Source organism: Cetorhinus maximus, chromosome 29 (genome assembly GCF_964194155.1).
Source record: "Cetorhinus maximus chromosome 29, sCetMax3.hap1.1, whole genome shotgun sequence".
In the NCBI taxonomy this organism is placed as follows: domain Eukaryota; kingdom Metazoa; phylum Chordata; class Chondrichthyes; order Lamniformes; family Cetorhinidae; genus Cetorhinus; species Cetorhinus maximus.
In genome coordinates, this window is record NC_135907.1 from 21,056,022 (window position 1) to 21,068,500 (window position 12,479).

A 12,479-nucleotide genomic window follows, 5' to 3' on the forward strand; every position below is an offset into this window, starting at 1 on the left:
ATGCTGGGCTGAATGGCCTCCTGTGCTGTAACCGGCCTGTGACTCTTAACTTCGATTGGGGGATGTGGTGAGTAGGTGGGGTTGACCTGTGAGGAAAAATGGATAAGCTTCCTTGGTCTGTCTCTTGCCCCTAAAAAACACTCACCTTGTTTGAGCTCTTAGATCCATGATGCAACAGTGCTCGTTTCAGAATTAAACAGTCATCGAATTGTCACAGCATTTTAATATTTTTATTATATTAAAAAATATTTTTCCAAGCAATGTTGGTTCAAAACAAAACTAGATTGGCACCAGGTCGTTAAACCTGGTGCCAGAGCTGATACTGATTGGCCGTGACTTCATAAAGAGGTTCATTGAAGACTGGCGATTGGTCAGTGCCCTCAGTAGATCTCCATGTTGCAGATTGGCTGAATCTTCAAGTGATGATGGTTGGTTGACGGTTCTATGCTGGTGAAGTGGGGGGGATGGAGGGGGATGGGGATGGGAGGGGGATGGGGATGGAGGGGGATGGGGTGTGGGGGGGGGAGAAGGGCAAGGAACAGGAGGAGATCCATAAGGTTGATGTACTGCAAATGCCCCGGCGGGGGGTCTGGAATGGCTGGCACCTGGGCTTGTGGGTGTGGATGGCGGTTTTCCTGCTTCAGGCACTTCCTATTCTCTCTGTCGTCCTGTTTTGGGTTGGATTGGGTGGGGGTGGGTAGAACTTGCCAGAGAAACTTTTTCAATTTGGATTTTACCTTCTGTTTTTAACGTTTTCACCTTTTCTACATTCTCCACGGCTTTGCCTTCTGGGATGGAGAGTTGGGGCACGGAAATCTCAACAGTGATCTGACTCTCACGATGACCTGGTGGGTCTTGCATTAAGAGCCAGTTGCATTACATGGCAACGTTTTGCCTTGAATGGTTTAAATACCTAAATACCACAAGTGTCGACACAAATACAGGGTCTTTCAGGAGGAAGGCAGAGTTGTGGGGTGCAGGACGGTTGGGGGTGTTATGCTCCATGGCTGTAGATTAACATGCACGCACATCTGAAGCACTACATAGTAGCTCTTAACTCATGTTGAGGAATGGAAATCGCAGATCAAATGTGAAGATTCTAGTATTTTGTTTCTTTAAGAATGAATAAAAATTCATCACAGGACTGCACTTGAAGTATTGTGTACAGTTTTGGTCTCTACCTAAGGGGGAATATACTTGCGTAGAGGGAAGTGCCATGAAGGTTCACCGAACTGATTCCTGGTATGGCGGGGGGGATTGTCATATGAGGAGAGATTGAGGAGACTGGGCCTACAGAATTTAGAAGAATGAGAGGTGATCTCATTGAAGTGTACATAATTCTTACAGGTCTCGACAGGGTGGATTCAGATAGGATATTTCACCTGGTTGTGGGGCCACAGTCTCAGAATAAGGAGCAGGTCATTTTAGGACTGAGATGAGGAGGAATTTCTTCACTCAGAGGTGAACCTTTGGAATTCTCTACCTCAGAGGGCTGCGGAGGCTCAATCATTGAGTACGTTCAAGACAGAGGTTGATAGATATTAAAGACATCGAGGGCTATAGGGATAGTGTGGGACAATGGCATTGAGGTAGAAGATCAGCCATGATCTAGTTGAATGGCACAGCAGGCTCTAGAGGACTGGTTGGCCTACTCCTCCTATTTCCTATGTCAATGAACAGCGGCCCTGACTGACGTTTTGAGTTGGTATTAGGGCTTTTTCGGAGATTTTTAATACACCTCTCAGAGCACAGCACATAAACCTGGGCATGGGAACTTGGATTTATCTAGTGTCTTTAATGTAGTAAAACTGCCCAAACCTCTTCGCAGAGCAAAGAATGGACACCAAATGGCAGATGAGGGAGAGGGGATGGGGTTGATGGGGAAAAGGTGGCTGAAGAGGTCAGAGGCTTTGGCAGGAAAGGTGAAAGTGCCAGGATGTAGTGTCTGGCCACTTGTGCCACTAAAAGTCGAAAATGAAGGGTGGTGAGCTCGGAAGGAGGGGAGGGCAGTAGGTATTGGGTTGGGAGATAAAAGGACACTGCTGCAGATGATAAAGTCATTGTACCTAAACCTAATTCATTCTGCCCGCACCCCCCTCCCCCACTTAATATTTTAGAACTTGCCAAATAAAAACAGGAATTGGCCTCACCTCACACAGCAAAGGATGGTGCAGGGAAATTTCGGATCAATGCTGAAATAGTGGTGATAATTTTCGCTGCCTAGGCTGTGCGAGTGGCTCAGTCTTGGCACTGAACGAGAAGCATTCAAGGACACAAACTAGGCAAACATTGCACTCAATGAGCAGAATTGAGTTTCAGCTGGATGTAAAAGATTCTGTTCTGGCACCGACTGAAGGAGAAATTGAGGGTTAAAAACAGAAGAAGAAGAAAAATTAGTTGGGGTGCATAACATTGAACCTTGGACTGAGTGGGGCTGGAAGGAAGCCAGAGAAGAAGCAAGACGATGTCAACGGGGGCCAGTGGGACACTGAACACAATGAACGTTAAAGAAGATCCTGTGGTACTTTGGAAGCAAAGCAGGTTACTCGATCGATATTTCCAGCAAATACCACCACCTGGACTAACTGGTTAATTGTTTCAGAGCTTCTTTAGTACAATTTGTTTGTGGAAAGAACTAATTTAATTGTGAAGTGCTTTGGAACATTTAAGGGTTGCAACATGGCTCTCCATCACTAACTCCATCACTGAAGGTTAAAAAAAAATTGACCTCTGCTTGCACTTAATGTCAAGGGTCAAGATTGTGGTCCTTGAATTAGAAGTGCATCATATTGTATGCCTGACTTAGCGTCACTCCAATGAAAGGCTACCGGAAGTCACAGGTGTGGGATGGGTTGAATCCTTCATAAGTTGTGTACCTCATGGTCGTTTATACAATCGAGTAAAATCAGTACGTGGCTGCTCGATGCAACTATTCTGCTGTGGATTATTTGCCGGGCAGAGGGTTTGTTAGTGAGCAGGAGGTAATGGGAAAATGGAGGAACTCTGGAAGAAGGGCCAATGATGAACTGGGCAGCTCAGAGATGCCAGTACCTGTAGAAAGAGACGTTGTGTTAATTGAGCACTGTATATCCCATTTCAAATTAAGAAGGTTGATCAACGGGACTGACACTCGCTATCTATGGTGGTGGTGTGTTATAGTTCACCCAGAGTCAAAGTTGCTGTGGCTACATACACTTTTACACGCATGTTGTATCCTGGATAGTGATGGTAGAAACTCCAACTTTCTTTCTATCATATGGCTGGCCAGGAATCTCTCCCACTCTTGGCAGATGTTGGAAGGATTTTCAGGTTGATACTCAGCCTGTTGGGCTGCATGGTGAATGCGCCTTTCTTGGCCATCAAGTCCTGGAGTAGGACTTGAACCCAAAGCTCTAGACAAGAGATAGGGACACTACTCACTGCACCACGTGACCTCCAAAGAGGGAGAGATTAAAAAATGTTAACAAGACAGTGAGAACGTTTGAAGGTCAGAGATGGGGCAAGGGGTTGCTTATATAGGCCAAGCTTTCTCAAGCCTTCTGACCCAGCGTGGGAGAGAGATGGAGGATAATTGTCCAGAATTTCTTCCTGTAGTTACCAGGTATTGTGAAATGATTGTTTGCCCCAATGATAATATTGGGGGGGGGGTTAGGGTGGGGGGGGGGGGAGGCGGCGAAATTGGTGACTCAAAGCACCAATGGCCACAATTAGGCACTAAAAAAATTGGACTAAATCACAGTCAGGTTGTTTTAAATGATCGTAACATAAGAAATAAATGGTCATATGGCCCCAACAGTCTGCTCCGCCAGTCAGTCAGACCATGTCTTCTTAATGATTGGAATGATGGTGTTCTGCAAACCCCTGGTAGATCAGGATTTAGGATTGACAGCCCCCTAGGGTTGCCCTGGACTCTGCAGGAATTGCAGATGAATCTGGTTGGCACTGCAATGCAAGAGACAAACCCTAGGGGCATTAAAAAGATTGAGTTTTTAAAAAATTCTTTTGCAGGGTGTGGCATCGCTGGCTAGGCCAGCATTTATTGCCCATCCTTAATTGCCTTTGATAAATCGGTGGTGAGCTGCCTTCTTGAACCGCTGCAGCCCCTGTGGTGTGTGTATACCCACAGCACTATTAGGAAGGGAGGTCAAGAGTCATACGGACTTGAAATGTTAACTCTTGTTTTTCTCTCCACAGATGCTGTTAGACCTACTGAATTTTTCCAGCATTTTCTATTTTTGTGTGAGGATTTTGACCCAGCAACAGTGAAGGAACAGTGATATATTTCCAGGTCAGGATGGTGTGTGGCTTGGAGGGGAACTTCCAGGTGGTGGTGTTCCCATCTACCTGCTGCCCTTGTCCTTCTAGATGGTAGAGGTTATGGGTTTGGAAGGTGCTGTTGAAGGAGCCTTGGTGAGTTACTGCAGTGCATCTTGTAGATGGTACACACACTGCTGTCACTGTGCGTTGCTGGTGGAGGGAGTGAATGGGGTGTCAATCAAGCGGGCTGATTTGTCCTGGATAGTGTCAAGCCTTCTAAGTGTTGATCAGCTGCAATGATCTAGGCAAGCGGAGAGTATTCCTTCACACTCCTGACTTGCGCCTTGTGGACAGGCGTTTGGGGAGTCAGGAGGTGAGTTACTCTCTGCAGAATGCCTGGCCTCTGACCTGTTCTTGTAGCCATAGTATTTATATGGTCTGGATCAGTTTCTGGTCAATATTAACCTCCAGAATGTTGGTGTGAGGGTGGGGGTTGAGGGTTGGATAGGCTGATCCCCTGGGTGGGGACAGTTGGAAGTGGGAGGAGCCACGTGATAGAACTTCCAGGAATATGTCCAACTAGAGTTGGATAACTGGACAGGATAGTAGGCATAGCATCTGCAACTGTTCCTTGGGCTTATGTAACCGCAGTGGGAGATGTAGGAACCTCTACTGCCATGAATGTTGCTATCTTTTGGCTGGTGGAGGGTGCATTGCGGGAGATACCAATGAAAGCAGTTCAGCTGACCCAATGGATAATGACCACAAAAAAAAAACAGACACCCCAACTGATCATATAACAGACACACTCACCGATCAGCTGTTGTTAAACTTTAAATCCGAACGTTTTCATGCAGCTTTTGTAGGCCTGAGTTGCTTCTTTACAGTTTTCTTCACCTTTTTCTGTGAGGCTGGAAACCGTTTAAAATAAAAAACACCGAAGGTTAAACGGAGATCCATTTGCGATTGTACAGAAAATACATCCCGGGGCCAAACTCCATGCCAAACCCAACCCTCATCCTGACCTCCAAGAAAATTGATTTAAGGTGAATTATCTGGAGAAAAAAAATTGCAGGGCTACAAGGGAAAGGGTGTCAGTAGTGGAGGGAGTGAGTGTTGAAGGTGGTGGAGGGAGTGAGTGTTGAAGGCGGTGGAGGGAGTGAGTGTGGAAGGCGGTGGAGGGAGTGAGTGTGGAAGGCGGTGGAGGGAGTGAGTGTGGAAGGCGGTGGAGGGAGTGAGTGTGGAAGGCGGTGGAGGGAGTGAGTGTTGAAGGCGGTGGAGGGAGTGAGTGTGGAAGGCGGTGGAGGGAGTGAGTGTGGAAGGCGGTGGAGGGAGTGAGTGTGGAAGGCGGTGGAGGGAGTGAGTGTGGAAGGCGGTGGAGGGAGTGAGTGTTGAAGGCGGTGGAGGGAGTGAGTGTTGAAGGCGGTGGAGGGAGTGAGTGTTGAAGGCGGTGGAGGGAGTGAGTGTTGAAGGCGGTGGAGGGAGTGAGTGTTGAAGGCGGTGGAGGGAGTGAGTGTTGAAGGCGGTGGAGGGAGTGAGTGTTGAAGGCGGTGGAGGGAGTGAGTGTTGAAGGCGGTGGAGGGAGTGAGTGTTGAAGGCGGTGGAGGGAGAGTGTTGAAGGCGGTGGAGGGAGTGAGTGTTGAAGGCGGTGGAGGGAGTGAGTGTTGAAGGTGGTGGAGGGAGTGAGTGTTGAAGGTGGTGGAGCGAGTGAATGTTTAAGGTGGTGGAGGGAGTGAGTGTTGAAGGCGGTGGAGGGAGTGAATGTTGAAGGTGGTGGAGGGAGTGAGTGTTGAAGGTGGTGGAGGGAGTGAGTGTTGAAGGTGGTGGAGGGAGTGAGTGTTGAAGGCGGTGGAGGGAGTGAGTGTTGAAGGCGGTGGAGGGAGTGTGTGTTGAAGGTGGTGGAGGGAGTGAGTGTTGAAGGTGGTGGAGGGAGTGAGTGTTGAAGGCGGTGGAGGGAGTGTGTGTTGAAGGTGGTGGAGGGAGTGAGTGTTGAAGGTGGTGGAGGGAGTGAGTGTTGAAGGCGGTGGAGGGAATGAGTATTGAAGGCAGTGGAGGAAGTGAGTGTGGAAGGTGGTGGAGGGAGTGAGTGTTGAAGGCGGTGGAGGGAGTGAGTGTTGAAGGCGGTGGAGGGAGTGAGTGTTGAAGGTGGTGGAGGGAGTGAGTGTTGAAGGCGGTGGAGGGAATGAGTGTTGAAGGTGGTGGAGGGAGTGAGTGTTGAAGGCGGTGGAGGGAGTGAGTGTTGAAGGTGGTGGATGGAGTGAGTGTTGAAGGTGGTGGAGGGAGTGAGTGTTGAAGGTGGTGGAGGGAGTGAGTGTTGAAGGTGGTGGAGGGAGTGAGTGTTGAAGGCGGTGGAGGGAGTGAGTGTTGAAGGTGGTGGAGGGAGTGAGTGTTGAAGGTGGTGGAGCGAGTGAATGTTTGTGGATGTGGTGCCAATTCAAGCGGGCTGCTTTGTTCTGGAAGGTGTTGAGCTTCTTGAGTGTTGTGGGAGCTGCACTCATCCAGGCAAGTGGGGAGTATTCCATCACACTCCTGACTTGTGCCTTGTAGATGGTGGACAGGCTTTGGGGAGTCAGGAGGTGAGTTACTCGCTGCAGAATTCCCAGCCTCTGACCTGCTCTTGTAGCCACAGTATTTATATGGCTGGTCCAGTTCAGTTTCTGGTCAGTGGTAACCCCCAGAATGTTGATAGAGACTAGGTGAGTCGTTCTCTTGCAGAGAGCCATAACACACATGACGGGGAGAATGGCCTTCTTCTGTGCTGTAACCATTCTATGATTCTAGCAATATTCCCAATGCACTCTCTGTCTTCCTGTCTCAGTGGGAACAAGAAGTGCAAAAAGACGTTGGATGGAAAGGTAAGTGGGAGTTGAGGGGATGGAAAAGCGAGGTGAGAGTCAGGCAGTATAAAGGGAGCAAGGTTTCTGTAATCATTAAAACTTATATACTCGGGCAAAAGTGGGTTATCTCTTCTGGGGTGGTCTCCCACCGAGAAAAGTGTGTTCCATGAAATTTAGCTTGAGACTTGTCCTGGACATGACGGTATAAAACTGACCCAAAGTGACATTTGCAATCAGGAGGGTAAATGTTACATTCTGAGTCCCGTAGCAGGTGCTGAGGTCAGGGCTGAAGCACACTGTTGGGACAGTGTAGTGTTTGTCCCACCACAAGCCACATGTGGCCAATTGGGGAATCCAGCTGTGGTTAAACATCCCCTCAAACAGGGCATCCAGGACATGGGGGCATGGTCTTAAAATTAGAGACAGGCCATTCAGGAGTGAAAATCTGGACAACAAAAAGGGTCACAGAAACCTAGAACCCTCTCCCCCAGAAAAGGTGTGGATGCTGGGCCGGTGGGAGTGGGGGACAATAGAAATGTTCAGAACAGATAGTTTTATTAAAGGTATCAAGGGACAGGAGTAATGGAGTTGAGGTACTGATCAACCACCATCTAATGAAACGATTGACCAGGTCCAAAGGGGCTGAATGGCCTCCTTCTGCCCCTACATTGTGTAGTCATTGTTTTGGTGGTAACATGATTAAAAGCAGAGGTGTGCCAGTGCTTTTTGATGGCTGTGAGTGCTTTACTTCCTTGGTTACTTGCATGCGATGGATGTTTAAGTGAATATGCACATGTGCAGTATGCGTCTCCATACTGTGAGAGCGCATATGAGGCATTTTCTACTAAAGTTAGTGCAGGCAGCTAAAACAGGTCCCATCTTTGGCTGGTCAGCAATAGTGCAGGAGCAGCATTGCACCTCATCTAAACCTTGCTAAATTGGGAAGCTGAAACAGAAAGTATGCAGTTCACCGGTGTTACTGTCCCTCAACTTGATAGCCGCAACCTTCATACTAAAGTTAGAGGTCGTGCTATTCTCAGTCTGTAAACACTCGTATGGAAGAGAGAAGAAGCATTTTTCCAATCTCGTAACTAACAGAATTTGTTCAAAAGTGTTTCATAGATTTATCAGGGTGAGTAGTACCCAGAAATCCAGCACTAATGATCAGTCAGACTTCATTACACACGTACAATGGAAATGCAGTAGCACCCAGCCGTGAAAAACCCTGAAACACTTCCCTGGTTTCATTAGTTGACAGGTGCTGAGTCAGCCCGTAGCCCGACAGTTTAAGTTACCCATCACCGTGACACAGCCCTCAATCCCTGCCCTGGGGGTGGCCTCGCCAGATAAACAAGCAAAGTCACCGTCAGCTCAAATTAGAGTACAGAGCTTGAGGTTAAAATAATATCAGGCAGTGAGAGGACTCGCACGCAACAGGATCGGCAAAGGGAAGGTCGGTTTCCCCTCAGGCGAGTTACTCCCCGAATGAAATATCTTCTCTGCTGAAATGTTGGAATTTTCCTTTATTCCCTGTATCATCCTTCAGCTTTTACGTCTCCAAAATCCCCACATGCGAGGTTCCACACCGACAGCCACCTATCACTTCACTCAAACGCCCAGTTCTCGATAGTGAGTAGACTATTCAGCTGTGGGAGGTGCCACCTGCAAGGGAGGCTTTGAAAAGAAATTGAGCGCATGTAACAGCTTAGGTTACTACTCCAGCGACATTATCAAGAGCAGCTCAGAGGCTGGGAATTCTGCAGAGAGTCACTCATCTCCTGACTCTCCAAAGCCTGTCCACCATCTACAAGGCACAAGTCAGGAGTGTGATGGAATGCTCTGTACTTGCCTGGATGAGTGCAGCTCCCACAACACACAAGAGGAGTTTCATAAATTCAGGACAAAGCAGCCCGCTTGATTAGCACTCCATCCACCACCTTCAACATTCACTCCATCCACCACCTTCAACATTCACTCCATCCACCACCTTCAACATTCACTCCATCCACCACCTTCAACATTCACCCCATCCACCACTTTCAACATTCACTCCATCCACCACCTTCAACATTCACTCCATCCACCACCTTCAACATTCACTCCATCCACCACCTTCAACATTCACCCCATCCACCACTTTCAACATTCACTCCATCCACCACCTTCAACATTCACTCCATCCACCACCTTCAACATTCACTCCATCCACCACCTTCAACATTCACTCCATCCACCACCTTCAACATTCACTCCATCCACCACCTTCAACATTCACTCCATCCACCACCTTCAACATTCACCCCATCCACCACTTTCAACATTCACTCCATCCACCACCTTCAACATTCACTCCATCCACCACCTTCAACATTCACTCCATCCACCACCTTCAACATTCACCCCATCCACCACCTTCAACATTCACTCCATCCACCACCTTCAACATTCACTCCATCCACCACCTTCAACATTCACTCCATCCACCACCTTCAACATTCACTCCATCCACCACCTTCAACATTCACTCCATCCACCACCTTCAACATTCACTCCATCCACCACCTTCAACATTCACTCCATCCACCACCTTCAACATTCACTCCATCCACCACCTTCAACATTCACTCCATCCACCACCGATGCACAGTGGCAGCAGTGTGTGTACCATCTACAAGATGCACTGCAGCAACCCACCAAGGCTCCTTAGACAGCACCTTCCAAACCCATGACCTCTACCACCTAGAAGGACAAGGGCAGCAGATACATGGGAACACCACCACCTGCAAGTTCCCCTCCAAGTCACTCTCCATCCTGACTTGGAAATATATCGCCGTTCCTTCATTGTCACTGGGTCAAAATCCTGGAACTCCCTCCCTAACAGCACTGTGGGTGTACCTACACCACATGGACTGCAGCGGTTCAAGAAGGCAGCTCACCCCCACCTTCTCAAGGGCAATTAGGGATGGGCAATAAATGCTGGCCTAGCCAGTGACACTCACATTCTGTGAACGAATAGATAAAATAAAACTGGGAGTGCTGCACTGACAGAGGCATTGTCTTCCAGATGAAATATTAAACTGATGTTCCTGCCTGCCTGCCTTCCACACATAAAAGATCCTGTGGAGCTATTTGAAGAACAGGAGAGATGTCCTGGTCAACATTCCTTCCTCAACCAACGCCAAAGACATTAAAATATATTCGTTCATGGGATGTGGGCGTCGCTGGCTAGGCCAGCATTTATTGCCCATCCCTAATTGCCCTTGCTCAGGGAGCATTTAAAGAGTCGACCACATTGCTGTGGGTCTGGAGTCACAAGTAGGCCAGACCAGGTAAGGAGAGCAGATTTCCTTCCCTACATATGTAACCGGTCATGCTGTGTGTGGGGTCTTGCTGTGCTCAAATTGGCTGCTACATTTCTCTGCAGAACAACATGGGCTACATTTCAGAAGTAATTGGCTATCTAGCATGTTGGAACATTCTGAGGATGTGAAAGGGGGTATATAAATGCAAGGTCCCTCTCTGTTGCTGCTTCCAATAGAACACCAATCCACTATTGATCAAACGCTCCACATACGTCCTAACTTAATGGAAACAATTAAGCGCCTGTTCAAGAACGTTATCTGTACCAAATGGCTTCCTATCTCCGTCAAATGGATTCTTTAGGGAGTTTGCTGACAAAGCAGTTAGCTCATGGCCCAGGCTGATATGAATCCCGCCTAACCAGACGGTGTATAATCTATGGAGTCACTAAAGGGTTCACAGAAATATATAAAAGGAAATTGGTTCTTCACAACCCAAACTAAGACCAAAAGGTGGCCATTCAGCTCGTCTGGCTGATACTCCTATAGAGGCATGGACGCACCTCAGTCCCACTCCCCGTTTAACTGAGTGACTAATGTTCTCTCTTAACCATTGAAATATCACTCCAAGTATTAAAAAAGTTAGTGCCTCTGTAATCAGTCCTACTCTTTCCTGGTGACTAGTTTAACCCCTTCTCCTGCCCATTGTAATGGAGTTTGATTCTCCCTGAAATATCATCAATGCCTCTATACAGGATCTTCATGTTTGTCTTTTCCAAGTGGAATTGTTTTTGTTGCTGTGTCCTTCCTCCTAATTCAATGGTTGGCCTCATGATCTCCCCTAATCTAAAATGGACGTCCTTCTTCACCGAGGTCGTGTTTAAGTGGTTTGTACTTGAATTCAAGAAATAATTTACTTCGGAGAATTATCTAATAATTCTAATAATCTAATTATCTAATAAACGTAAAAAAGTAAAATGTGGGTCTAGTTGACAAGGAACAGAGGTGAACCAATCTGCAACTTTCTAGTTCCTCATCCAACGCAACAACAGCGACTTGCATTTACATAGCACCTTCGACACAGTGAAATGCCCCAAAGGCGCTTCCACTGGAGCATTATCAAATGAAGTTCGACGACAAGCCACATAAGGAGCTGCGGAGGGGGGTTGGGGTTGGGGGTTGAGCTTTAAAGAGCGTCTCAAAGGAGGAGGGGGGAGGCGTTGAGGTTTAGAGATGGGATTCCAGAACTTAGGGCCCAGGCAACTGAAGATATGACTACAAGTGGCAGAGCAATTAAAAATCGGGGGTTGCTCAAGACAGCCGAATGCCGAGAATCCAGGATAAAACTGAAACGGTGGCGATGTTGCACTGCCAACAGTCAGACCTTGCTACGTTGCTATTAACTTTTCAGTTTATGGATAATTATCAGTTGATTGGGGGGGTGGGAAGCACTTCACCCTTGCATTGGGTGGGGTGGATGAAGCGACAATGACAGACCAATAGCCTGGATTGGAACAATGGGATGGCAGAGCCGGAATTCCACGCACATTCCCGGAAATGGTTAATTTGGAGTTGATGACATACGAGCTGTGAGGTCTATCAGGCAAGGTCATTTTTTTACTGCTGGAATTGGGAGATGTGTTAACTGCGAAGAGGTTCTGTAACGCAATCATGCCCTCAGTTATTTAAAGAAAAACGTACATTTTAACCGTGAAGTTTTGCATGCCACCCGTAAAATTACAATCAGGCAGGAATTTTTTTGTAAAGCTCCTCCATAAGCTCACCATTTCTCCATGGCAGTTTTCAGCTCCGCACAGGGTGTCTCAGATGGTGCAGCTGTGGTCTTGTCTTTCTCTGCTGCGTGGACGCTCTCCTGATCTTTACTGTCTGACATGACGAGGATCCTCTGAGTAGCTGACTCCCTCTCTCCGTTTTTCTCTCTCTCTCTCTCTCTCTCTCTCTCCCTCTGTCTCCCCCACTTCCCCTGAAGCTGAAGAGTGGAAGATAATTTTTTTGTCAGGATGACGGCATCAAGGGCGGAGGTCACCCGTAGGACAAGAGAGATAACGTGACAGGCTTGGCGAAA

At 47.7% G+C, this 12,479-nt stretch overlaps 1 long non-coding RNA gene across 1 annotated transcript; it reads right to left on the reverse strand.

The window, feature by feature from the left end:
- Positions 1 to 216: 216 nt before the first annotated feature.
- LOC144669411 (uncharacterized) lies at positions 217 to 12,400 on the reverse strand. The gene is made up of 3 exons (XR_013573669.1): positions 12,178 to 12,400; positions 5,071 to 5,168; positions 217 to 3,051 (listed from the first exon to the last, which is right to left on the reverse strand). It is a non-coding gene; the product is annotated as an uncharacterized LOC144669411 (long non-coding RNA).
- Positions 12,401 to 12,479: the final 79 nt, after the last annotated feature.